At 44.9% G+C, this 26064-nt stretch overlaps 13 non-coding genes across 13 annotated transcripts; 9 read left to right on the plus strand and 4 right to left on the minus strand.

Annotated features, from left to right (window-relative positions):
• Nucleotides 1–989: 989 nt before the first annotated feature.
• Nucleotides 990–1084, minus strand: TRNAI-UAU (transfer RNA isoleucine (anticodon UAU)). Its single transcript has 2 exons — nucleotides 1047–1084; nucleotides 990–1025 (listed from the first exon to the last, which is right to left on the minus strand). It is a non-coding gene; the product is annotated as a tRNA-Ile (tRNA).
• A 292-nt stretch (nucleotides 1085–1376) lies between these two features.
• TRNAS-GCU (transfer RNA serine (anticodon GCU)) lies at nucleotides 1377–1458 on the plus strand. Its single transcript has one exon. It is a non-coding gene; the product is annotated as a tRNA-Ser (tRNA).
• A 7473-nt stretch (nucleotides 1459–8931) lies between these two features.
• Nucleotides 8932–9026, minus strand: TRNAI-UAU (transfer RNA isoleucine (anticodon UAU)). The gene is made up of 2 exons: nucleotides 8989–9026; nucleotides 8932–8967 (listed from the first exon to the last, which is right to left on the minus strand). It is a non-coding gene; the product is annotated as a tRNA-Ile (tRNA).
• A 1111-nt stretch (nucleotides 9027–10137) lies between these two features.
• Nucleotides 10138–10232, minus strand: TRNAI-UAU (transfer RNA isoleucine (anticodon UAU)). Its single transcript has 2 exons — nucleotides 10195–10232; nucleotides 10138–10173 (listed from the first exon to the last, which is right to left on the minus strand). It is a non-coding gene; the product is annotated as a tRNA-Ile (tRNA).
• Nucleotides 10233–10520: 288 nt separating this feature from the next.
• On the plus strand, nucleotides 10521–10602 carry TRNAS-GCU (transfer RNA serine (anticodon GCU)). Its single transcript has one exon. It is a non-coding gene; the product is annotated as a tRNA-Ser (tRNA).
• A 7446-nt stretch (nucleotides 10603–18048) lies between these two features.
• Nucleotides 18049–18120, plus strand: TRNAT-UGU (transfer RNA threonine (anticodon UGU)). Its single transcript has one exon. It is a non-coding gene; the product is annotated as a tRNA-Thr (tRNA).
• A 1148-nt stretch (nucleotides 18121–19268) lies between these two features.
• TRNAI-UAU (transfer RNA isoleucine (anticodon UAU)) lies at nucleotides 19269–19363 on the minus strand. The gene is made up of 2 exons: nucleotides 19326–19363; nucleotides 19269–19304 (listed from the first exon to the last, which is right to left on the minus strand). It is a non-coding gene; the product is annotated as a tRNA-Ile (tRNA).
• Nucleotides 19364–19655: 292 nt separating this feature from the next.
• Nucleotides 19656–19737, plus strand: TRNAS-GCU (transfer RNA serine (anticodon GCU)). The gene has a single exon. It is a non-coding gene; the product is annotated as a tRNA-Ser (tRNA).
• A 589-nt stretch (nucleotides 19738–20326) lies between these two features.
• Nucleotides 20327–20398, plus strand: TRNAT-UGU (transfer RNA threonine (anticodon UGU)). The gene has a single exon. It is a non-coding gene; the product is annotated as a tRNA-Thr (tRNA).
• Nucleotides 20399–21915: 1517 nt separating this feature from the next.
• Nucleotides 21916–21997, plus strand: TRNAS-GCU (transfer RNA serine (anticodon GCU)). The gene has a single exon. It is a non-coding gene; the product is annotated as a tRNA-Ser (tRNA).
• Nucleotides 21998–22586: 589 nt separating this feature from the next.
• On the plus strand, nucleotides 22587–22658 carry TRNAT-UGU (transfer RNA threonine (anticodon UGU)). Its single transcript has one exon. It is a non-coding gene; the product is annotated as a tRNA-Thr (tRNA).
• A 1543-nt stretch (nucleotides 22659–24201) lies between these two features.
• TRNAS-GCU (transfer RNA serine (anticodon GCU)) lies at nucleotides 24202–24283 on the plus strand. Its single transcript has one exon. It is a non-coding gene; the product is annotated as a tRNA-Ser (tRNA).
• A 589-nt stretch (nucleotides 24284–24872) lies between these two features.
• TRNAI-UAU (transfer RNA isoleucine (anticodon UAU)) lies at nucleotides 24873–24944 on the plus strand. Its single transcript has one exon. It is a non-coding gene; the product is annotated as a tRNA-Ile (tRNA).
• Nucleotides 24945–26064: the final 1120 nt, after the last annotated feature.

Genomic DNA, 26064 nt, shown 5'->3' on the forward strand with positions numbered 1-26064 from the left:
CCGCCTCTCACCCAACTCACTGTTACCAAATAAAGAGGCAGGCGCTGGAGACTGGAAGGCAGGAAACAGGAGTTTATTCCGATGGAGCAGAACACGTCAAATCAGACAACAGGGTATCTTCTCGAGGTGCTCTATCTGCATCTCTGCGGCCTGGCCTCTTATACACAAGTTTATGGTTTTATTACACATATCGCATCCGTTACATTTCTTTGAAGTACAGTAAGACATCCTCGGAATCCCCGGTTCAGGCCCGTTCCCACACACATCTATAGTTGAGTTCCCACCCCGATCTCAGCAGGTGATGGCTATCGCGCAGCTGGACATTCCTCTGGGAACAGGAATGCGGGCAATCGGTCGGATCTAGGGGTGTGAAGGCATTGATTAATCCCCGTTCCTATGATGTGGGGTGAGGTCCTACTGTAGGGGGCAATAAACTGCATCTGTTGGGCTAGGTGATGGCCTGGGATCAGGCCGGACAATCGGGCAAGGAGGAAGAGTTTATCAAAAGGCCCGCTTTATGAATGAGATGAAAGAGTGTGGGGGTTCAGCACGGGATGTGGCTCGGAGGCAGGGTTGCGCTGGAGGTGGGTTTATGGCCCAAGCAGGAGAGACCGGGGCTGTCAGGGCGCGGGGGATGCTTGCGAGGCCGGGGAGTGAGGGGGAGAGACGCGCTGGCTATCAGCAGTGGGCAGAGAGGCCATGGCACACAAAATGGCTGCTGCTTACGCGCACACATAAGTTGGAAAAGGGACAAGGTGGCGCCGATAATGTTGATGGTGCAATCTAGATTTTAACAGTGTTTGCATGCTATGCATGACGGCACATCATGGAATGTTTATAAGGAGCATCGAATAGGATTGTGATATTTGCACCTGGAAGAGTCGGACACGCAGATCCTGAAAAGAAGTAAAGACTCTCTAGCAAGGGCCGTCTTTACCCTGAGTTTAATCTTTACTTTTAGTGAAATGGTTTATGAAAAACCAGTAAGCTGTTCCAGGTGAGGCTCGAACTCACAACCTCGGCATGCCTCAATGCAAGTACTGCTGTATAAGTACCGCGCGGTAACCGATTGCGCCACTGGAGCTCACTGTTCTCATATCGCCCCAGTTGAGCCATCTAGAGCTGACCAAGTAGATACTGGCACTGCTCCCTTATTCACTGTGCAAGATCGACTCACATGCTAGCATGTTATCATGACTATTAAAAACTACAGTCCTAATGGAACAGATTTGATAATTCTGCTATATCATGTGCTCTGTCTATTGAACACCACATACATTTGCCAGTTCTGACACAGTCTAGGGGAAACTTATGATTATTTGTAATTAGCACATAGTAAGAATTTCCTCAAAAATTAAACATAGTCACCTAAGGCAGACGAGGTGGCCGAGTGGTTAAGGCGATGGAATGCTAATCCGTTGTGCTCTGCACGTGTGGGTTCGCATCCCACCTTCGTCGGAACGCCATCAGACACTCTTTTGAAGGTGGGCATGTCTCGTAGTACAATTACACTCTCAAGACACAGCCATAATCCACTAGAAGGGCCCAACTGACTATTCCATTTTGGCAATTATGTCAAATTAAGGGAAGTGTTTTGTGCTTAATTGAAATTAGATCTTTCATGAAGTGTCCAGAGGATTGCCTTTCCCTCACTCCTGGCCTTCTAACCAGTTTGGATAGATAGACTGATAAGAAAGCAGCTCTTACTACTAAAGTTTCAGCCATCTCAAGTGTATGACTGTTGACAAATGTCTGCCCCACAGAGACAGATCACTTCTAATAAGTGAGTTCTCTATCTGTCACTGATTGCGGACATAGTTAGAGCTATCAGTATGGTCATAAATGTGAATACTCTTATGTTCTCAAATCAAAATGGAGTTTTTCCTACTTCCAAGAAAAGTGTCTTAAGCATGCTCTTCAATTTGTGCACGCATGTAGACATTCAAATGCAACTGCATTTCCATACAGAGTCTCAAAATCATAGATATCTTCATACCGCAGTAAGAATACATGAAGCAATTTACATACTGCAGGCAGGCTTTCCTTGTATCTCAGTGGCAGAGCACTGGTCTTGTAAACCAGGGGTCATGAGTTCAAGCCTCATCAGGGCCTTTTTATATGTGAGTTTCTGTATGTTGTTTCCAAGTCATTCTTTCTAGGAGTCACACATTGTCTTAAGTTTGCTTATTGACAAGCTTCCCTTTCCTGCTTTCATCGTATCAAGAAGACTTCATGAAAACCATTGAACCATAAACTATTGCCTCACCCCTTCCGATCGCCTGACAAACGCCATTCTCACCCCGCCGGGCAAACCCTGCCGGGCAAAGCCAAATAAGCCATGCATATTTGAAGTTCCTTTGAAAGTCAGAGCGAGGACTATGACCTCTGTTCCGACTGAGTCTGCATCCACAGAAAGGATGAAATAAGGATCTAGAAATTTCACCAAGGAGATGTGAACTTCATCCCCATTAAAATACTTTTCCTCCCAGATGCCCCGGCTCTTAGTCAAATGAGGTTAATCTTCAAAACCCCACCCCCACTAACCATAAATATCCGACTCTCCTGCTGTCCATTCAAATGATACAAGGTATCTTGAACATAGAGAGAATGTGAGACAAGCATTTACAATGCAACGGTTTCGCCTTTGCCAAAGTTAGAGCTATTGGCATTGTAAATGACAATATTTTTATTTATGTGTTGGTTTTGAAAACAGATAAATAAATGGCATTGTCATTTACATTGCCAACAGCTTAATCTCTTGCAAATGTAAGACCTATTGTACCCTACTGGATTTCACTGAAGAAATTCAGAGTCTGGTCTGCAGGTGTCACGTGACAGATGCCCAATTGACAGCTGAGGGGGTTAAATCGTGCTGGGGTGGCACATTAAGGCAACGCTTGCTGAAAGCACTACACTACCCTACTGGAGTGTCAGTCTTTTTGGACATGGTCCACTCACTCATCTTGAAACAGGAAGCTCGCCACCAGTTCCACAAAAAATACCGTCATTAAATCTTTCCTTTTTAAGGGTTGGACATTTCAGTTGGTGTCTGCTCTCAGTCACGCTCGTCTTGTCGCCCATTGTCAATCACGCGCCTCTCTGTGCCTGGCTGTCAAGTGCCGGCGCCATCCTAGTGCGCATCTTCAGTCAGCCACGGTGTGCTAGCCAACCGAACTGCATTATGGGATGGCATGGTGGGTTAAAGAACCTGTTTTACAAACATGTGTCCGTGCTTGTGAGGAGGTAGTGCACCTGTTGAGGGAGAGAGAGTGTGTTTGCATATGTGCGTGCATGCATGCATGTGTGTGTGTGAATAAGCACTTCCAAGATTTAGTGGGACTAGAGTTTTTATCTACAAATCATTGTTTTCAGCTGTGTTCTAATGGAATCAAAGCAACACTACACCCCCCATAATGCATAGTGTGATCACATAAAAGTACAGAACTGGAAAGAGTGTCCATAATGACCAGCAAGACGGTTTTCACCCTAAGAAGGATGTGCTTCAGTCTCCAGTGCCACGGGCGAGTGGAAACACACACTGTGCTGGTGGAGAAGTAGAAGAAGTACAAGTGTCCATAGAAGAGAAGTAGAGGGGATGCACTCTCCATTCCCTATGCACTCTCCACTCCTTATGCACTCTCCACTCCGTATGCACTATCCACTCCCTATGCACTCTCCACTCCCTACGCACTCTCCACTCTCCACTCCCTACGCACTCTCCACTCTCCACTCCCTACGCACTCTCCACTCTCCACTCCCTATCCACTCTGCACTCCCTATGCACTCTCCACTCTGCACTCCCTATGCACTCTCCACTCCCTATGCACTCTCCACTCCCTATGCACTCTCCACTCTGCACTCCCTATGCACTCTCCACTCCCTATGCACTCTCCACTCCCTATGCACTCTCCACTCCCTATGCACTCTCCACTCCCTATGCACTCTCCACTCTCCACTCCCTATCCACTCTGCACTCCCTATGCACTCTCCACTCTGCACTCCCTACGCACTCTCCACTCTGCACTCCCTATGCACTCTCCACTCCCTATGCACTCTCCACTCCCTATGCACTCTCCACTCCCTATGCACTCTCCACTCCCTATGCACTCTCCACTCCCTATGCACTCTCCACTCCCTATGCACTCTGCACTCCCTATGCACTCTCCACTCCCTATGCACTCTCCACTCCCTATGCACTCTCCACTCCCTATGCACTCTCCACTCCCTATGCACTCTGCACTCTCCACTCCCTATGCACTCTGCACTCTCCACTCCCTATGCACTCTCCACTCCCTATGCACTCTCCACTCCCTATGCACTATGCACTCTCCACTCCCTATGCACTCTCCACTCCCCACTCTGCACTCCCTATGCACTCTCCACTCCCTATGCACTCTCCACTCTCCACTCCCTATGCACTCTCCACTCCCTCGAGCTGCACTCCCTATGCACTCTCCACTCCCTATGCACTCTCCACTCCCTATGCACTCTCCACTCCCTATGCACTCTCCACTCCCTATGCACTCTCCACTCCCTATGCACTCTCCACTCCCTATGCACTCTCCACTCTGCACTCCCTATGCACTCTCCACTCTGCACTCCCTATGCACTCTCCACTCCCTATGCACTCTCCACTCCCCACTCTGCACTCCCTATGCACTCTCCACTCTCCACTCCCTATGCACTCTCCACTCCCTCGAGCTGCACTCCCTATGCACTCTCCACTCCCTATGCACTCTCCACTCCCTATGCACTCTCCACTCCCTATGCACTCTCCACTCCCTATGCACTCTCCACTCCCTATGCACTCTCCACTCCCTATGCACTTAGCACTCCCTATGCACTCTGCACTCTCCACTCTCCACTCCCTATGCACTCTCCACTCCCTATGCACTCTCCACTCCCTATGCACTCTCCACTCCCTATGCACTCTCCACTCCCTATGCACTCTCCACTCCCTATGCACTCTGCACTCCCTATGCACTCTCCACTCTCCACTCCACTCCCTATGCACTCTGCACTCCCTATGCACTCTTCACTCTCCACTCCCTATGCACTCTCCACTCCCTATGCACTCTCCACTCTCTATGCACTCTGCACTCCCTATGCACTCTGCACTCCCTATGCACTCTCCACTCCCTATGCACTCTCCACTCCTTATGCACTCTCCACTCCCTATGCACTCTGCACTCTCCACTCCCTATGCACTCTCCACTCTCCACTCCACTCCACTCCCTATGCACTCTGCACTCCCTATGCACTCTTCACTCTCCACTCCCTATGCACTCTCCAGTCCCTATGCACTCTCCACTCTCTATGCACTCTGCACTCCCTATGCACTCTGCACTCCCTATGCACTCTGCACTCCCTATGCACTCTGCACTCCCTATGCACTCTCCACTCCCTATGCACTCTCCACTCCCTATGCACTCTCCACTCCCTATGCACTCTGCACTCTCCACTCCCTATGCACTCTGCACTCTGCACTCCCTATGCACTCTCCACTCTGCACTCTCTATGCACTCTGCACTCCCTATTTACTCTCCACTCTTCACTCTCTATGCACTCTGCACTCCCTATGCACTCTCCACTCTCCACTCCCTATGCACTCTCCACTCTCCACTCCCTATGCACTCTCCACTCTCTATGCACTCTGCACTCCCTATGCACTCTGCACTCCCTATGCACTCTCCACTCTGCACTCTCTATGCACTCTGCACTCCCTATGCACTCTCCACTCTGCACTCTCTATGCACTCTGCACTCCCTATGTACTCTCCACTCTTCACTCTCTATGCACTCTGCACTCCCTATGCACTCTCCACTCTCCACTCCCTATGCACTCTCCACTCTCCACTCCCTATGCACTCTCCACTCTCTATGCACTCTGCACTCCCTATGCACTCTGCACTCCCTATGCACTCTCCACTCCCTATGCACTCTCCACTCCCTATGCACTCTCCACTCCCTATGCACTATGCACTCTCCACTCCCTATGCACTCTCCACTCCCCACTCTGCACTCCCTATGCACTCTCCACTCCCTATGCACTCTCCACTCTCCACTCCCTATGCACTCTCCACTCACTCGAGCTGCACTCCCTATGCACTCTCCACTCCCTATGCACTCTCCACTCCCTATGCACTCTCCACTCCCTATGCACTCTCCACTCCCTATGCACTCTCCACTCCCTATGCACTCTGCACTCCCTATGCACTCTCCACTCCCTATGCACTCTCCACTCCCTATGCACTCTCCACTCCCTATGCACTCTCCACTCTGCACTCCCTATGCACTCTCCACTCTGCACTCTCCACTCCCTATGCACTCTCCACTCCCCACTCTGCACTCCCTATGCACTCTCCACTCTACACTCCCTATGCACTCTCCACTCCCTCGAGCTGCACTCCCTATGCACTCTCCACTCACTATGCACTCTCCACTCCCTATGCACTCTCCACTCCCTATGCACTCTCCCCTCCCTATGCACTCTCCCCTCCCAATGCACTCTCCACTCCCTATGCACTCTCCACTCCCTATGCACTCTCCACTCCCTATGCACTCTGCACTCTCCACTCTCCACTCCCTATGCACTCTCCACTCCCTATGCACTCTCCACTCCCTATGCACTCTCCACTCCCTATGCACTCTCCACTCTCCACTCCACTCCCTATGCACTCTGCACTCCCTATGCACTCTTCACTCTCCACTCCCTATGCACTCTCCACTCCCTATGCACTCTTCACTCTCTATGCACTCTTCACTCCCTATGCACTCTTCACTCCCTATGCACTCTTCACTCCCTATGCACTCTGCACTCCCTATGCACTCCCTATGCACTCTGCACTCTCCACCCCCTATGCACTCTCAACTCTCCACTCCCTATGCACTCTCCACTCCCTATGCACTCCCTATGCACTCTCCACTCTCTATGCACTCTCCACTCTGCACTCCCTATGCACTCTGCACTCCCCACTCTGCACTCCCTATGCACTCTGCACGCCCTATGCACTCTGCACGCCCTATGCACTCTGCACTCCCTATGCACTCTGCACTCTCCACTCCCTATGCACTCTGCAGTCCCTATGCACTCTGCACTCCCTATGCACTCTGCACTCCCTATGCACTCTCCACTCCCTATGCACTCTGCACTCCCTATGCACTCTCCACTCTCCACTCCCTATGCACTCTCCACTCTGCACTCTCCATGCACTCTGCACTCCCTATGCACTCTCTATGCACTCTCCACTCTGCACTCTCCATGCACTCTGCACTCCCTATGCACTCTCTATGCACTCTCTATGCACTCTCCACTCCCTATGCACTCTCCACTCCCTATGCACTCTCCACTCCCTATGCACTCTCCACTCCCTATGCACTCTCCACTCTCCACTCCCTATGCACTCTCCACTCCCTATCCACTCTGCACTCCCTATCCACCCTGCACTCCCTATCCACTCTGCACTCCCTATCCACTCTGCACTCCCTACCCATTTGCTGTTAATCACCTTTGCAGCACATACTTTATGGCCTCTGATGCTCTTCAGCGCTTTGCAGTGCGGTTAGGATATGAAGCGCTATATAAATTCAACTGTAATGCATTACGAAAAATGCCAAACCATGAAAAAACTCCCTGTTGAAAATCTTATGAGCAGTTTTACAAGTGTCTCACGAGGGGCACGAGATGCTTAGCCCATACGAGTCTATTTAGGCCGTTTGGGTACTGGACACCCGCAGTTTTAAGGACATTATTAAAACGGACTGTAAAGTCGAACTGAAACAATGAAAAGTTATGCATGCTGCAACAAAGGGGATCAGCCGAGCAATTTCACATCAGACAAACCACTGCGGAGTCCTCACTACAAATAAAGGGGCAAAAACTACTTTTAGCGCCCATGCACTTGATGAACAGCCAGATCGTGGCCTGTGTCTTCATCATGTATTTTTAACCAACGTACACTGAATTCACGTGCTCCACCACTAAAAAACACTCACCTGGGCTTCCTCGCATGGAATGACCAAAACAAACACAGAAGGAAAAAAAACTAAACTCCGCCCACCGCCGCGATGACGACATCGCAGAGGCGGAGAGGGAAAAAATCGCGGGAACGCCCCCGAATCTGGTCCGGCCTTGACGGACAGATCCGGCTCCCAATGGCTAGCCTCCATTTATGGAGCTAGCTAATGGGAGGTGGGGGACGTTCCGATAGCCAATATGGTAAACAAAAGATTTCACCTGCGCGAACTGCTTGCGCAGATCGCCAGGTCGAAACCTAAAAAAGCAGAATCGCTTCATAGATTTGGTGACCTTGGATGGGTGGGCTGGATAAAGAAGTGAACCTGATTTCGGGAAAAGGAGTATCGTGATGGGGATGAGGAAAAGAGAACATGGACCACATTCACAAGTTAGAGAAATAAATGTAATAGGTTGAATGGTTTTAAAAAGTTAACTTTGAGCATGAATTGTGTTTTTTAAACTGCAAAGAATTAAAAAATCAATGTGGGATTATAGGCACAATCTGAGCAGAAAGCACCATAAGCTGCTATGGTGCAACTCTTATGTTGACTAGAAACATTAATATGATGACGCTCTTCTTTTGATATGTCTTTCAGTTAAATTGTATTGTAAGTAGCTGATACGGCACTGTTTGCAGCTCCTCAGTATATGGTTATCCCGTGACAACAAAGTTTTCATCATATTTATTATTCTACAAATGTATTTTTAAATGCACCGACGTGGTATTTGCATGCTATGCAAGACGGCACATCATGGAATGTTTATAAGGAGCATCGAATAGGATTGTGATATTTGCACCTGGAAGAGTCGGACACGCAGATCCTGAAAAGAAGTAAAGACTCTCTAGCAAGGGCCGTCTTTACCCTGAATTTGAACTTTACTTTTAGTGAAATGGTTTATGAAAAACCAGTAAGCTGATCCAGGTGAGGCTCGAACTCACAACCTCGGCATGCCTCAATGCAAGTACTGCTGTATAAGTACCGCGCGCTAACCGATTGCGCCACTGGAGCTCACTGTGCTCATATCTCCCCAGTTGAGCCATCTAGAGCTGACCAAGTAGATACTGGCACTGCTCCCTTATTCACTGTGCAAGATCGACATGCTAGCATGTTATCATGACTATTAAAAACTGACTGACGAACGCCTGACGAACGCCATTCTCACCCCGCCGGGCAAAGCCAAATAAGCCATGCATATTTGAAGTTCCTTTGAAAGTCAGAGCGAGGACTATGACCTCTGTTCCGACTGAGTCTGCATCCACAGAAAGGATGAAATAAGGATCTAGAAATTTCACCAAGGAGATGTGAACTTCATCCCCCTTAAAATACTTTTCCTCCCAGATGCCCCGGCTCTCAGTCAAATGAGGTTAATCTTCAAAACCCCACCCCCACTAACCATAAATATCCGACTCTCCTGCTGTCCATTCAAATGATACAAGGTATCTTGTACATAGAGAGAATGTGAGAAAAAGCAGAATCGCTTCATAGATTTGGTGACCTTGGAAGGGTCGGCTGGATAAAGAAGTGAACCTGATTTCGGGAAAAGGAGTATCGTGATGGGGATGAGGAAAAGAGAACATGGACCACATTCACAAGTTAGAGACATAAATGTAATAGGTTGAATGGTTTTAAAAAGTTAACTTTGAGCATGAATTGTGTTTTTTAAACTGCAAAGAATTAAACAATCAATGTGGGATAGGAGGCACAATCTGAGCAGAAAGCACCATAAGCTGCTATGGTGCAACTCTTATGTTGACTAGAAACATTAATATGATGACGCTCTTCTTTTGATATGTCTTTCAGTTAAATTGTATTGTAAGTAGCTGACACAGCACTGTTTGCAGCTCCTCAGTATATGGTTATCCCGTGACAACAATGTTTTCATCATATTTATTATTCTACAAATGTATTTTTAAATGCACTGATGTGGTGTTTGCATGCTATGCAAGACGGCACATCATGGAATGTTTATAAGGAGCATCGAATAGGATTGTGATATTTGCACCTGGAAGAGTCGGACACGCAGATCCTGAAAAGAAGTAAAGACTCTCTAGCAAGGGCCGTCTTTACCCTGAGTTTAATCTTTACTTTTAGTGAAATGGTTTATGAAAAACCAGTAAGCTGCTCCAGGTGAGGCTCGAACTCACAACCTCGGCATGCCTCAATGCAAGTACTGCTGTATAAGTACCGCGCGCTAACCGATTGCGCCACTGGAGCTCACTGTTTTCTTATCTCCCCAGTTGAGCCATCCAGAGCTGACCAAGTAGATACTGGCACTGCTCCCTTATTCACTGTGCAAGATCGACATGCTAGCATGTTATCATGACTATTAAAAACTACAGTCCTAATGGAACAGATTTGATAATTCTGCTATATCATGTGCTCTGTCTATTGAACACCACATACATTTGCCAGTTCTGACACAGTCTAGGAGAAACTTATGATTATTTGTAATTAGCACATAGTAAGAATTTCCTAAAAAATGAAACATAGTCACCTAAGGCAGACGAGGTGGCCGAGTGGTTAAGGCGATGGACTGCTAATCCATTGTGCTCTGCACGCGTGGGTTCGAATCCCACCTTCGTCGGAACGCCATCAGACACTCTTTTGAAGGTGGGCATGTCTCGTAGTACAATTACACTCTCTTTCAAGACACAGCCATAATCCACTAGAAGGGCCCAACTGACTATTCCATTTTGGCAATTATGTCAAATTAAGGGAAGTGTTTTGTGCTTAATTGAAATTAGATCTTTCATGAAGTGTCCAGAGGATTGCCTTTCCCTCACTCCTGGCCTTCTAACCAGTTTGGATAGATAGACTGATAAGAAAGCAGCTCTTACTCCTAAAGTTTCAGCCATCTCAAGTGTATGACTGTTGACATATGTCTGCCCCACAGAGACAGATCACTTCTTTTTTTTTTTTAAGTTCAAGAAAATTTTATTTGATAATAATAAGAGAGAAACCAGGTGTCAAAACAGAGTACAAAGTGATATCAAGGTAAAGACTCTGAGCAGAATAAAACGAGCATACAAAAGCAATCAGTATAATAAAAGAAATCTGAGTACAAGATGGGAGACAAGGAAAAGGCAAAGAGAAAACACATTAAGCATGAAATATGAAAAGCATGAAAACATTGGAAAGAATTAAAACAAAATGGTACAATGGAGGATAAGTGGAATGTATCGAGCGACTAAGGCGGTTTAGGAACTTCCTGTTGTGGAGGCAGAGGGTGAAACAAGCGTTTACTACATGAGTCCAAATAAAGTGTAACGGGAGTCCATAAGTCCATGCGTTTAGTAGCCATACATGCCGGGAAAACATAAGAAGTATCGAGTCTGTGGTTGTGGCACACATTAAACCACCACGCCTTGAAGGAAATTTTGGAGAAGTCTTTCCAATTGACCGTTATTTGTTGGAAGGCAGCGGCAAGTAATAGATCAACAATCTGAGGTTTTAGATCAACGTCATCCCAGCAGGGGGAGAGGCTTCCCATAAAAACATGCGTGTGGGAAAAAGGGATAGTAGTGTGGAAAATTAAGTTAATTTGAGCCCAAACCTGTAGCCAAAAATTACGAACATGAATGCATAAAAATAACATATGAAATAAATTAGCTTGAGGCGACGAACAAGACCAGCATGTGTGGGGAGTATTAGGAAAGCGTTTGTGAAGGTCAGAGGGTGTGAAGAGGAGTCTATTGTAAATGAAAAACAAAGTCTGAGTGAGGGTTGCTGCTCTGGAGGATCTGCGGAGTTTGGTCCAGATTTTGTCCCAGAAGGAAACCGACCAAGAGACAGATAAATCATGCTCCCAGGACTCTTCCACTTTAGATTTAGGTCTTGGAGTCTCACCAGCGTGAAGGTATTTGTAAATAGCAGCAGCTTTTGGTGAAGTGCGTAAGAAGGAGTGGAGTGTGGAAGTGGGAGTGGATGAAGGAGGAGGAGGGCAGGCCTGAGAAAGGTCATTGTATTTCGTCAGGACTGTGTCTTTAAGCAATTGATATTTGCGTGCAAAGGAAGTGGGTAGGTCATAGAGGGAGCGAAGGGTGTCAAAAGATAAGAAAGAGGATTGAGAAAAAAGTTGGGAGATCCACTGAAGACCTCGAGTATGCCAAGTTTTCCAAAAGAAGGGTCTGGCACGTATGAGTAAAGACGTGTTATGCCATATGGGGGAGGAGAGGAAAGCAGCAATGGTAATAGGAGGTAAGTGAGTGGAAGAGAGGAGTAATTTAGTGGTAAACTTATGAATCGGAGTAGAGATAGAAGTGGGTTTACGGGAGAAGGAGAGGTATTCAGCAAAGGAGAAGGGAGAAAGAAGGAGGCGTTCAAATTTGGCCCATAGAGGACATGAGGTCTCAGGGTCTTGTAGCCAAAAGGAAGCTTGCCTCAGTTGGAACGCCTTGTGGTAGGCAGGGAAGTCAGGAAAATTAACCCCACCTTCTGTTTTAGGACGAATCAGACGTACTAGAGACATTCTTGGCTTCTTTTTATTCCAAAGAAAGGACAGTAGAATAGAGTTGATCTTTTTGAAAAATTTGGAGGGGACAGGGACCGGAATATTGGAGAGGGTGTAGAGAACGATGGGAGACAACATCATTTTTATAGTGTCAAGGCGACCCCACCAGGATAGGTAAAGGGGATGCCATTTAGATGTGAGATCCGTTAATTTCTGAATGCATTTGGACATGCACAGAGAAACAGTGTCTGGGATGGTAGGGGTAATATGCATGCCTAGGTACTTGATATTGGAAGGTTTCCACGTGAAATTAGAGGCGGCAAAATCGGGTTTGAAAGTGAATTTAGTCAAGGGGAGGATCTCGCATTTATCGTTATTAAGTTTATAGCCAGATATTTGTGAATAGGCATGGACTTCACTGAGAAAGGCAGGAATGGAAACGGAGGGGTTGGAGACAAAGAGCAAAATGTCATCTGCATAAGCAGCTAGTTTGACGTGGGAATCTGACAATTGAAAACCATGGATGGAGGGATGTTGACGGAGTTTGGAGAGGAAGGGTTCTAAGGCCAGGTTAAAGAGAAAGGGAGATAGGGGACAACCTTGGTGAACACCTCTGTTTAAATCAAAAAAGGAGGATATTTGACCATTGGCACAAACCGCTGCGCGTGGATGAGAATAAAGGAGTGAAATTAAGGATATAAAAATAGGACCCAAACCAAACCAGCGTAGGGTGTGAAAGAGATAGGTCCATTCGACCCTATCAAACGCCTTTTCGGCATCCAGGGCAATGGCCGCTAGGGGATGGGGTAAAAGGCGAGATTGAGAAAGAATATTGAAGAGGAGTCTGGTGTTGTCAGTGATGTAACGACCCTTGACAAAGCCCGACTGTTCCTCGCCCAAGAGGTCTGGAAGAAGAAGGTCGAGACGTGCCGCAAGAAACTTTGCAAAAATTTTATAGTCAATATTGACCAGAGAGATTGGCCTGTAATTCTTGCTGTGTTGGGGATCCTTCCCCTCCTTGGGTATGAGGCAGATATGGGCGTCTGAAAAAGAGCCGGAGGAGGTACCCAGGGAAAGGAAGGTGCCAATAAGGGAATGGAGTCTAGGAATAAGGAGTTTTGAAAAGTGGAGAAAAAATTCTACTGTGAAGCCGTCCGGCCCAGGGGCCTTGTCTTTCTGGAGGGTTTGAAGCGCTTTGAGTAGTTCTTGTTGGGATATATCAAGTTCTAAGTGAGAAAGGTCAAGTGGAAAGTGAGATGGTTTTTGAATGGAGGAAAAAAACGTGTCTAGAGAGTGGGAAGAAGGCTGAGTTTCAGAAGAATACAAGGTCTTATAGAAGGTAGAGAATTCAGTAAGGATGTCCGCGTCAGTGTGTTTGAGATTTGAGTTGGCGTCGTAGATTGATTCAATATTTAATTTATTGTGTTTCACCTTGAGATAGTTGGCTAAGATCTTGCCTGCCTTATTTTTGCCTCCATAGAACTTGGCACTAGATTTTAATAAGTACAGAGATGCATCGTCTGTAGATTTTTTGTTAAATTTCATCTTAGCGTTAACCAGGGCGGTTAAAGTTTGCTGTGAGCGGGAAGTAAAATAAGAATGTTCCAATTTCTTAATATCCAGAAGGATAGCCTTGGTAAAATCGCGAGCAGCTCTACGTTTTTTAGCAACAAAGCCAATGATGAAATCTCTTGCCGCCGCTTTGAAGGCATCCCAAATGGTGTGTTTGGGGACAGGGGAGGTATCATTTAGGGAGAAAAACTCGTGGGAGAAGGAGGTGAAGGAGGCAGTGAACTTAGGGTCCAAGAGGAGGGAGTTGTTGAAACGCCTGCGTTTGGGGCCTATTGATTTGGGTAAGATGTCCAATTGAACTAATGTGGGGGTATGGTCAGAAAGTAAAATTGGACCAATTTCCGCATGAGTGAGAGTTTGGGCAATGTTGTGGGTAACGAAAACGTAATCAATTCGGGATTGGGAATGGTGGCATGGAGAATAGAAAGTAAATTCCTGAAGTTCAGGATTACATAGGCGCCAAGCATCTGTGAGTTTGTGTTGGGAAATAGCTTGAGAAAAGGATTTATGAGATTTGTTGGGGATGAAGAGTGCTTTGGAGTTCCTATCTAGAAAGGGGTCTAGGGGCTGATTGCAATCTCCTGCCAGTATAAAATTATCATCAATGAATCTGGTGATGTGCTGGGAGAATGAGTGCCAAAAAGTGGGATCACCAGTGGTAGGGGCATAAACATTGAGGAGAGAAATTGGAACATTCTTGATAGAGAGTTTGGCATATATCCATCGGCCTTCAGCATCTGATTCTTGAGCAAGCGGGGAATGAGAAAGAGCCTTGTGACATAAAATAGCAACACCATTGCGTTTACCATCCCCAGGAGAGTAATAAACATCGCCCACCCAACTTCTTTTCAATTTAACAGATTCTTCAGCAGATAAGTGAGTTTCTTGCAAAAAAGCAATATCCACATTCAAACGAGCAAGGTGAGATAACATTCTCTGTCGTTTGATGGGGGAATTAACGCCCTTAACATTCCATGTAATCACTTTCAGAGACATATCAAATAAGAAAGGAGAAAAATGTTATGAGAAAGAAAGAAGATGCAATAAGAACCCAGAAGAAGAAGAAAGCCAGAGAAAATGAAAAAATCAATGAAAGGCAATACAGTAGGATGATAAAGAGAAGGGTGATGGAGAAGAAAAAGAGCAAAAGAGAGAGAGAGAAAAGCAGTTGATATGAGAAATATGAGAAGGTAGACCATGAAGTAGCAAGAATGATAGGGAGGAGGTGATAGAAGAAAAGTTGTCGAGAAATAAGAAAGAGAGACACCTGTAGAAGATAGGAAACTAGTAAACTGGAGGGAAAAAAAAATCAGAATAAGGAAAGTGAACATTCGGGAGAAAGGGGAAAACATACTTACGGAGGGTAGAGGCGGGGAGGAATGATCACCAGGGAAAGGAGACGAGAAGAAAGAGTGAGAGGGGAGCGCCAGGCAAAGGAAGCAAGCGTCCAATGCAAGCGAACCAACAAGTCGAGGGGAAAACGCCCTACATATTGTAAACCTGCGAGAAAGAGGGAGGAAAAACATAAATGAGTGAGACTACTGAAGGAAGAAGAAAACAGCACAACGTTAAAAGATAAAAAGGTGTAAAGGAATAATGTGAAGAAGAGAGAAAAGAAACAAAACAACGGTGCAGAATGAGACAATATATAGAGACACTAAGGAAAATTACCTGTCCAGCCAACAGGGATGCAAGAGAGGTAGAAAAGAGGTAGAGGGAAACACAGAAATGGAAGACATTGGGGTGCCTAGGAAAGGCAAACTGTAAAACAGCAAACATCAAACATAAAACATTTAAAATGAGTAAGACTATGAAGTCATATTAACAGGGTTCACGGAGGAAAAGCTGATGAGGTGCCAGAGAAGTCCATGTCCGACGACTGTGCAGCATTCAAAAAACTTCTGAGGCGAACAAGATCCTCGTAGGTCGTGGTCTTGTTGTTGTGGGTCACTCTGAACAGGCAAGGATGAAAAAGGCCGTATCTGGCTCCGATGGCACGAAGCTCTGGTCGCATATCCAAAAAGGCTTTGCGGCGACTGGCTGTAGTTTTGGCGTAATCCTGCGCAAAGAAGAGATTGGATCCTGACCATTGGAGACGAGGTGAAGCACGAGCTGCTGAGATAACTTTGAGGAGGTCAGTATATTCCAGGAAGTACATAATGACACCTCTCGGCCGTGAAGAAGGAGAGGGAGTAGAAGGGAGGCGGCCCAGTCTGTGTGCACGCTGGATGTTAAGCGTTGTACCCTCAGGCAAATGAAGAAGCTTGGGTAGAAATGATTTGAAGAAGGCGATGGGATCAGTCCCTTCACAATTCTCTGCTAGGCCGTAGAGACGGAGATTGTTGCGTCTATTTCGATTCTCCAATTCTTCAACTTGCTTTTGAAGAGAGGAGATCTGAGACTGCATATGTGAGACCTTGGAAGACGACTCTTGGAGAGAAGACAAAGAGTGTTCCACTGTTGTTACCCTGGCATCCATTTGAGACCAGTTGTCGGTAAGAACCTGCAACTTAGAATTAGTTTCCTCCATGAAAGGTCTGAGGGCACGAATTTCCTCCAATAACAGCTCCATGGAGACAACCGAGGTGGATCCTGGTGGTGAAGGTGGATGTTGTTTAAGACGTTTCGTCATGACTTTACCATTAGGCTGTGCAGACCGCTCCGTGGTAGACTGCGACATCTGAGTGACAAGCGCCCGAGAGGCCTCGAGGTGCGCCAGTGCAGAGAAGACTTTTGAGTTTTTAATGAAGACACGACGTGGAGTTTTGAGAGTGCGAGGAATTGCCCTTCTTTCCATAAAAAGAGTTATTGGTAAGGAGAAATAGAGTTCAGTAGTGTTCACTGCGAGCCCATAGACAGCTGTAAGTATATGCAGAAACTCTGGATAGGAGGAGGTCACCTGGACTTCCAAAAAATAAGAAGGAAAAGAAGGCTATCTGCGCAGAATTCAGGAATGCCAGGAAATTAGGCAGGTGAGTGGAGCAGCATTTGAGTCGTTGGAGGAATTAACACATTGATGATGGAAGCAGAGAAACACCATGGCACTGAGATATATGAAGAAAACAAAAAAAAAAAATGGCACAATGTAGTGCTGGGGAGGACCATCAATGAAGGAACATCACAGATGCAGGGAAAGCAAGTAGAAAAAAAACGTGCAGCAACAATGCGCAAAACTGCTCCAAGTTGTGAATAGCCATGAAATAAAAGCGTGAGGAAATAAAACGCTTGTAAAGGAGAGTGGGCTACAACTGCGTGTGCATGCAGGTTATCTGAGGTAGGAGGAACAGCAATTGCTTAAAATGGCCGCCAAGGTTTCAAAGTCATGAGGAAAACTTGCCTAAACTCCTTTAAAAAAGCGTCATGCTGTAAACTCCTGCAGCGGAGGTGTCAAGACGAAGAAAGTGTCTCACCAGGAGCCGCTAAAGGTATGAAGAGCTCTGAGGCAGGCTCGCATGTTCCAGAACGGGAGCGCCGTGGTCCGCGATAACAGGATGCAAGATGGCGGGCGCGACCTTCACACAGCCGCGTCCGCTACAGAAGTAGTGAAAATGACCATTCCGCCGCTCGTATTCTGTAGCAGCCAGAAGTGCGCTGGTGTCCTCGGTCTCCGACCCAGGAAAATGAACTTTGCAGGCGGAAGTGAGGTCGGATAAACAGCGAACACCCCTTCCGACCCGGAGCGCTCACATTCGAGCCGCCGTCCTCGCCGGGCGCCAAGCCACGCCCCCAGACAGATCACTTCTAATAAGTGAGTTCTCTATCTGTCACTGATTGCGGACATACTAACTAGAGCTATCAGTATGGTCATAAATGTGAATACTCTTATGTTCTCAAATCAAAATGGAGTTTTTCCTACTTCCAAGAAAAGTGTCTTAAGCATGCTCTTCAATTTGTGCACGCATGTAGACATTCAAATGCAACTGCATTTCCATACAGAGTCTCAAAATCATAGATATCTTCATACCGCAGTAAGAATACATGAAGCGATTTACATACTGCAGGCAGGCTGGCCTTGTAGCTCAGTGGCAGAGCACTGGTCTTGTAAACCAGGGGTCATGAGTTCAAACCTCATCAGGGCCTTTTTATATGTGAGTTTCTGTATGTTGTTTCCAAGTCATTCTTTCTAGGAGTCACACCTTGTCTTAAGTTTGCTTATTGACAAGCTTCCCTTTCCTGCTTTCATCGTATCAAGAAGACTTCATGAAAACCATTGAACCATAAACTATTGCCTCACCCCTTCCGATCAACGCCTGACAAACGCCATTCTCACCCCGCCGGGCAAAGCCAAATAAGCCATGCATATTTGAAGTTCCTTTGAAAGTCAGAGCGAGGACTATGACCTCTGTTCCGACTGAGTCTGCATCCACAGAAAAGATGAAATAAGGATCTAGAAATTTCACCAAGGAGATGTGAACTTCATCCCCCTTAAAATACTTTTCCTCCCAGATGCCCCGGCTCTCAGTCAAATGAGGTTAATCTTCAAAACCCCACCCCCACTAACCATAAATATCCGACTCTCCTGCTGTCCATTCAAATGATACAAGGTATCTTGTACATAGAGAGAATGTGAGAAAAAGCAGAATCGCTTCATAGATTTGGTGACCTTGGAAGGGTCGGCTGGATAAAGAAGTGAACCTGATTTCGGGAAAAGGAGTATCGTGATGGGGATGAGGAAAAGAGAACATGGACCACATTCACAAGTTAGAGAAATAAATGTAATAGGTTGAATGGTTTTAAAAAGTTAACTTTGAGCATGAATTGTGTTCTCTAAACTGCAAAGAATTAAAAAATCAATGTGGGATTGGAGGCACAATCTGAGCAGAAAGCACCATAAGCTGCTATGGTGCAACTCTTATGTTGACTAGAAACATTAATATGATGATGCTCTTCTTTTGATATGTCTTTCAGTTAAATTGCATTGTAAGTAGCTGATACAGCACTGTTTGCAGCTCCTCAGTATATGGTTATCCCGTGACAACAATGTTTTCATCATATTTATTATTCTACAAATGTATTTTTAAATGCACTGACGTGGTGTTTGCATGCTATGCAAGACGGCACATCATGGAATGTTTATAAGGAGCATCGAATAGGATTGTGATATTTGCACCTGGAAGAGTCGGACACGCAGATCCTGAAAAGAAGTAAAGACTCTCTAGCAAGGGCCGTCTTTACTTTAGTTTTTAATCTTTACTTTTAGTGAAATGGTTTCTGAAAAACCAGTAAGCTGCTCCAGGTGAGGCTCGAACTCACAACCTCTGCATGCCTCAATGCAAGTACTGCTGTATAAGTACCGCGCGCTAACCGATTGCGCCACTGGAGCTCACTGTTCTCATATCTCCCCAGTTGAGCCATCTAGAGCTGACCAAGTAGATACTGGCACTGCTCCCTTATTCACTGTGCAAGATCGACTCACATGCTAGCATGTTATCATGACTATTAAAAACTACAGTCCTAATGGAACAGATTTGATAATTCTGATATATCATGTGCTCTGTCTATTGAACACCACATACATTTGCCAGTTCTGACACAGTCTAGGAGAAACTTATGATTATTTGTAATTAGCACATAGTAAGAATTTCCTAAAAAATGAAACATAGTCACCTAAGGCAGAGGAGGTGGCCGAGTGGTTAAGGCGATGGACTGCTAATCCATTGTGCTCTGCACGCGTGGGTTTGAAGCCCACCTTCGTCGGAACGCCATCAGACACTCTTTTGAAGGTGGGCATGTCTCGTAGTACAATTACACTCTCTTTCAAGACACAGCCATAATCCACTAGAAGGGCCCAACTGACTATTCCATTTTGGCAATTATGTCAAATTAAGGGAAGTGTTTTGTGCTTAATTGAAATTAGATCTTTCATGAAGTGTCCAGAGGATTGCCTTTCCCTCACTCCTGGCCTTCTAACCAGTTTGGATAGATAGACTGATAAGAAAGCAGCTCTTACTCCTAAAGTTTCAGCCATCTCAAGTGTATGACTGTTGACATATGTCTGCCCCACAGAGACAGATCACTTCTAATAAGTGAGTTCTCTATCTGTCACTGATTGCGGACATACTAACTAGAGCTATCAGTATGGTCATAAATGTGAATACTCTTATGTTCTCAAATCAAAATGGAGTTTTTCCTACTTCCAAGAAAAGTGTCTTAAGCATGCTCTTCAATTTGTGCACGCATGTAGACATTCAAATGCAACTGCATTTCCATACAGAGTCTCAAAATCATAGATATCTTCATACCGCAGTAAGAATACATGAAGCGATTTACATACTGCAGGCAGGCTGGCCTTGTAGCTCAGTGGCAGAGCACTGGTCTTGTAAACCAGGGGTCATGAGTTCAAGCCTCATCAGGGCCTTTTTATATGTGAGTTTCTGTATGTTGTTTCCAAGTCATTCTTTCTAGGAGTCACACCTTGTCTTAAGTTTGCTTATTGACAAGCTTCCCTTTCCTGCTTTCATCGTATCAAGAAGACTTCATGAAAACCATTGAACCATAAACTATTGCCTCACCCCTTCAGACCTGACAAACGCCATTCTCACCCCGCCATTCTCACCCCGCCGGGCAAAGCCAAATAAGCCATGCATATTTGAAGTTCCTTTGAAAGTCAGAGCGAGGACTATGACCTCTGTTCCGACTGAGTCTGCATCCACAGAAAGGATGAAATAAGGATCTAGAAATTTCACCAAGGAGATGTGAACTTCATCCCCCTTAAAATACTTTTCCTCCCAGATGCCCCGGCTCTTAGTCAAATGAGGTTAATCTTCAAAACCCCACCCCCACTAACCATAAATATCCGACTCTCCTGCTGTCCATTCAAATGATACAAGGTATCTTGTACATAGAGAGAATGTGAGAAAAAGCAGAATCGCTTCATAGATTTGGTGACCTTGGAAGGGTCGGCTGGATAAAGAAGTGAACCTGATTTCGGGAAAAGGAGTATCGTGATGGGGATGAGAAAAAGAGAACATGGACCACATTCACAAGTTAGAGAAATAAATGTAATAGGTTGAATGGTTTTAAAAAGTTAACTTTGAGCATGAATTGTGTTTTTTAAACTGCAAAGAATTAAAAAATCAATGTGGGATTGGAGGCACAATCTGAGCAGAAAGCACCATAAGCTGCTATGGTGCAACTCTTATGTTGACTAGAAACATTAATATGATGACGCTCTTTTTTTGATATGTCTTTCAGTTAAATTGTATTGTAAGTAGCTGATACAGCACTGTTTGCAGCTCCTCAGTATATGGTTATCTCGTGACAACAATGTTTTCATCATATTTATTATTCTACAAATGTATTTTTAAATGCACTGATGTGGTGTTTGCATGCTATGCAAGACGGCACATCATAGCATCGGATAGGATTGTGATATTTGCACCTGGAAGAGTCGGACACGCAGATCATGAAATGAAGTAAAGACTCTCTAGCAAGGGCCGTCTTTACCCTGAGTTTAATCTTTACTTTTAGTGAAATGGTTTATGAAAAACCAGTAAGCTGCTCCAGGTGAGGCTCGAACTCACAACCTCAATGCAAGTACTGCTGTATAAGTACCGCGCGCTAATCGATTGCGCCACTGGAGCTCACTGTTCTCATACCTCCCCAGTTGAGCCATCTAGAGCTGACCAAGTAGATACTGGCACTGCTCCCTTATTCACTGTGCAAGATCAACTCACATGCTAGCATGTTATCATGACTATTAAAAACTACAGTCCTAATGGAACAGATTTGATAATTATGCTATATCATGTGCTCTGTCTATTGAACACCACATACATTTGCCAGTTCTGACACAGTCTACGAGAAACTTGTGATTATTTGTAATTAGCACATAGTAAGAATTTCCTAAAAAATGAAACATAGTCACCTAAGGCAGACGAGGTGGCCGAGTGGTTAAGGCGATGGACTGCTAATCCATTGTGCTCTGCACGCGTGGGTTCGAATTCCACCTTCGTCGGAACGCCATCAGACACTCTTTTGAAGGTGGGCATGTCTCGTAGTACAATTACACTCTCTTTCAAGACACAGCCATAATCCACTAGAAGGGCCCAACTGACTATTCCATTTTGGCAATTATGTCAAATTAAGGGAAGTGTTTTGTGCTTAATTGAAATTAGATCTTTCATGAAGTGTCCAGAGGATTGCCTTTCCCTCACTCCTGGCCTTCTAACCAGATTGGATAGATAGACTGATAAGAAAGCAGCTCTTACTCCTAAAGTTTCAGCCATCTCAAGTGTATGACTGTTGACATATGTCTGCCCCACAGAGACAGATCACTTCTAATAAGTGAGTTCTCTATCTGTCACTGATTGCGGACATACTAACTAGAGCTATCAGTATGGTCATAAATGTGAATACTCTTATGTTCTCAAATCAAAATGGAGTTTTTCCTACTTCCAAGAAAAGTGTCTTAAGCATGCTCTTCAATTTGTGCACGCATGTAGACATTCAAATGCAACTGCATTTCCATACAGAGTCTCAAAATCACAGATATCTTCATACCGCAGTAAGAATACATGAAGCGATTTACATACTGCACGCAGGCTGGCCTTGTAGCTCAGTGGCAGAGCACTGATCTTGTAAACCAGGGGTCATGAGTTTAAGCCTCATCAGGGCCTTTTTATATGTGAGTTTCTGTATGTTGTTTCCAAGTCATTCTTTCTAGGAGTCACACCTTGTCTTAAGTTTGCTTATTGACAAGCTTCCCTTTCCTGCTTTCATCGTATCAAGAAGACTTCATGAAAACCATTGAACCATAAACTATTGCCTCACCCCTTCCGATCGCCTGACGAACGCCTGACAAACGCCATTCTCACCCCGCCGGGCAAAGCCAAATAAGCCATGCATATTTGAAGTTCCTTTGAAAGTCAGAGCGAGGACTATGACCTCTGTTCCGACTGAGTCTGCATCCACAGAAAGGATGAAATAAGGATCTAAAAATTTCACCAAGGAGATGTGAACTTCATCCCCCTTAAAATACTTTTCCTCCCAGATGCCCCGGCTCTCAGTCAAATGAGGTTAATCTTCAAAACCCCACCCCCACTAACCATAAATATCCGACTCTCCTGCTGTCCATTCAAATGATACAAGGTATCTTGTACATAGAGAGAATGTGAGAAAAAGCAGAAACGCTTCATAGATTTGGTGACCTTGGATGGGTGGGCTGGATAAAGAAGTGAACCTGATTTCGGGAAAAGGAGTATCGTGATGGGGATGAGGAAAAGAGAACATGGACCACATTCACAAGTTAGAGACATAAATGTAATAGGTTGAATGGTTTTAAAAAGTTAACTTTGAGCATGAATTGTGTTTTTTTAAACTGCAAAGAATTAAAAAATCAATGTGGGATTGGAGGCACAATCTGAGCAGAAAGCACCATAAGCTGCTATGGTGCAACTCTTATGTTGACTAGAAACATTAATATGATGACGCTCTTCTTTTGATATGTCTTTCAGTTAAATTGTATTGTAAGTAGCTGACACAGCACTGTTTGCAGCTCCTCAGTATATGGTTATCCCGTGACAACAATGTTTTCATCATATTTATTATTCTACAAATGTATTTTTAAATGCACTGATGTGGTGTTTGCATGCTATGCAAGACGGCACATCATGGAATGTTTATAAGGAGCATCGAATAGGATTGTGATATTTGCACTTGGAAGAGTCGGACACGCAGATCCTGAAAAGAAGTAAAGACTCTCTAGCAAGGGCCGTCTTTACCCTGAGTTTAATCTTTACTTTTAGTGAAATGGTTTATAAAAAAACCAGTAAGCTGCTCCAGGTGAGGCTCGAACTCACAACCTCGGCATGCCTCAATGCAAGTACTGCTGTATAAGTACCGCGGCTAACCGATTGCGCCACTGGAGCTCACTGTTCTCATATCTCCCCAGTTGAGCCATCTAGAGCTGACCAAGTAGATACTGGCACTGCTCCCTTATTCACTGTGCAAGATCGACTCACATGCTAGCATGTTATCATGACTATTAAAAACTACAGTCCTAATGGAACAGATTTGATAATTCTGCTATATCATGTGCTCTGTCTATTGAACACCACATACATTTGCCAGTTCTGACACAGTCTAGGAGAAACTTATGATTATTTGTAATTAGCACATAGTAAGAATTTCCTAAAAAATGAAACATAGTTTCCTAAGGCAGACGAGGTGGCCGAGTGGTTAAGGCGATGGACTGCTAATCCATTGTGCTCTGCACGCGTGGGTTTGAATCCCACCTTCGTCGGAACGCCATCAGACACTCTTTTGAAGGTGGGCATGTCTCGTAGTACAATTACACTCTCTTTCAAGACACAGCCATAATCCACTAGAAGTTCCCAACTGACTATTCCATTTTGGCAATTATGTCAAATTAAGGGAAGTGTTTTGTGCTTAATTGAAATTAGATCTTTCATGAAGTGTCCAGAGGATTGCCTTTCCCTCACTCCTGGCCTTCTAACCAGTTTGGATAGATAGACTGATAAGAAAGCAGCTCTTACTCCTAAAGTTTCAGCCATCTCAAGTGTATGACTGTTGACATATGTCTGCCCCACAGAGACAGATCTTTTCTAATAAGTGAGTTCTCTATCTGTCACTGATTGCGGACATACTAACTAGAGCTATCAGTATGGTCATAAATGTGAATACTCTTATGTTCTCAAATCAAAATGGAGTTTTTCCTACTTCCAAGAAAAGTGTCTTAAGCATGCTCTTCAATTTGTGCACGCATGTAGACATTCAAATGCAACTGCATTTCCATACAGAGTCTCAAAATCATAGATATCTTCATACCGCAGTAAGAATACATGAAGCGATTTACATACTGCAGGCAGGCTGGCCTTCTAGCTCAGTGGCAGAGCACTGGTCTTATAAACCAGGGGTCATGAGTTCAAGCCTCATCAGGGCCTTTTTATATGTGAGTTTCTGTATGTTGTTTCCAAGTCATTCTTTCTAGGAGTCACACCTTGTCTTAAGTTTGCTTATTGACAAGCTTCCCTTTCCTGCTTTCATCGTATCAAGAAGACTTCATGAAAACCATTGAACCATAAACTATTGCCTCACCCCTTCCGATCGCCTGACGAACGCCATTCTCACCCCGCCGGGCAAAGCCAAATAAGCCGTGCATATTTGAAGTTCCTTTGAAAGTCAGAGCGAGGACTATGACCTCTGTTCCGACTGAGTCTGCATCCACAGAAAGGATGAAATAAGGCTCTAGAAATTTCACCAAGGAGATGTGAACTTCATCCCCCTTAAAATACTTTTCCCCCCAGATGCCCCGGCTCTCAGTCAAATGAGGTTAATCTTCAAAACCCCACCCCCACTAACCATAAATATCCGACTCTCCTGCTGTCCATTCAAATGATACACGGTATCTTGTACACAGAGAGAATGTGAGAAAAAGCAGAATCGCTTCATAGATTTGGTGACCTTGGAAGGGTCGGCTGGATAAAGAAGTGAACCTGATTTCGGGAAAAGGAGTATCGTGATGGGGATGAGGAAAAGAGAACATGGACCACATTCACAAGTTAGAGACATAAATGTAATAGGTTGAATGGTTTTAAAAAGTTAACTTTGAGCATGAATTGTGTTTTTTAAACTGCAAAGAATTACACAATCAATGTGGGATTGGAGGCACAATCTGAGCAGAAAGCACCATAAGCTGCTATGGTGCAACTCTTATGTTGACTAGAAACATTAATATGATGACGCTCTTCTTTTGATATGTCTTTCAGTTAAATTGTATTGTAAGTAGCTGACACAGCACTGTTTGCAGCTCCTCAGTATATGGTTATCCCGTGACAACAATGTTTTCATCATATTTATTATACTACAAACGTATTTTTAAATGCACTGATGTGGTGTTTGCATGCTATGCAAGACGGCACATAATGGAATGTTTATAAGGAGCATCGAATAGGATTGTGATATTTGCACCTGGAAGAGTCGGAAACGCAGATCCTGAAAAGAAGTAAAGACTCTCTAGCAAGGGCCGTCTTTACCCTGAGTTTAATCTTTACTTTTAGTGAA

Source organism: Lissotriton helveticus, chromosome 5_1, assembly GCF_964261635.1.
Source record: "Lissotriton helveticus chromosome 5_1, aLisHel1.1, whole genome shotgun sequence".
Taxonomy (NCBI): Eukaryota; Metazoa; Chordata; class Amphibia; order Caudata; family Salamandridae; genus Lissotriton; species Lissotriton helveticus.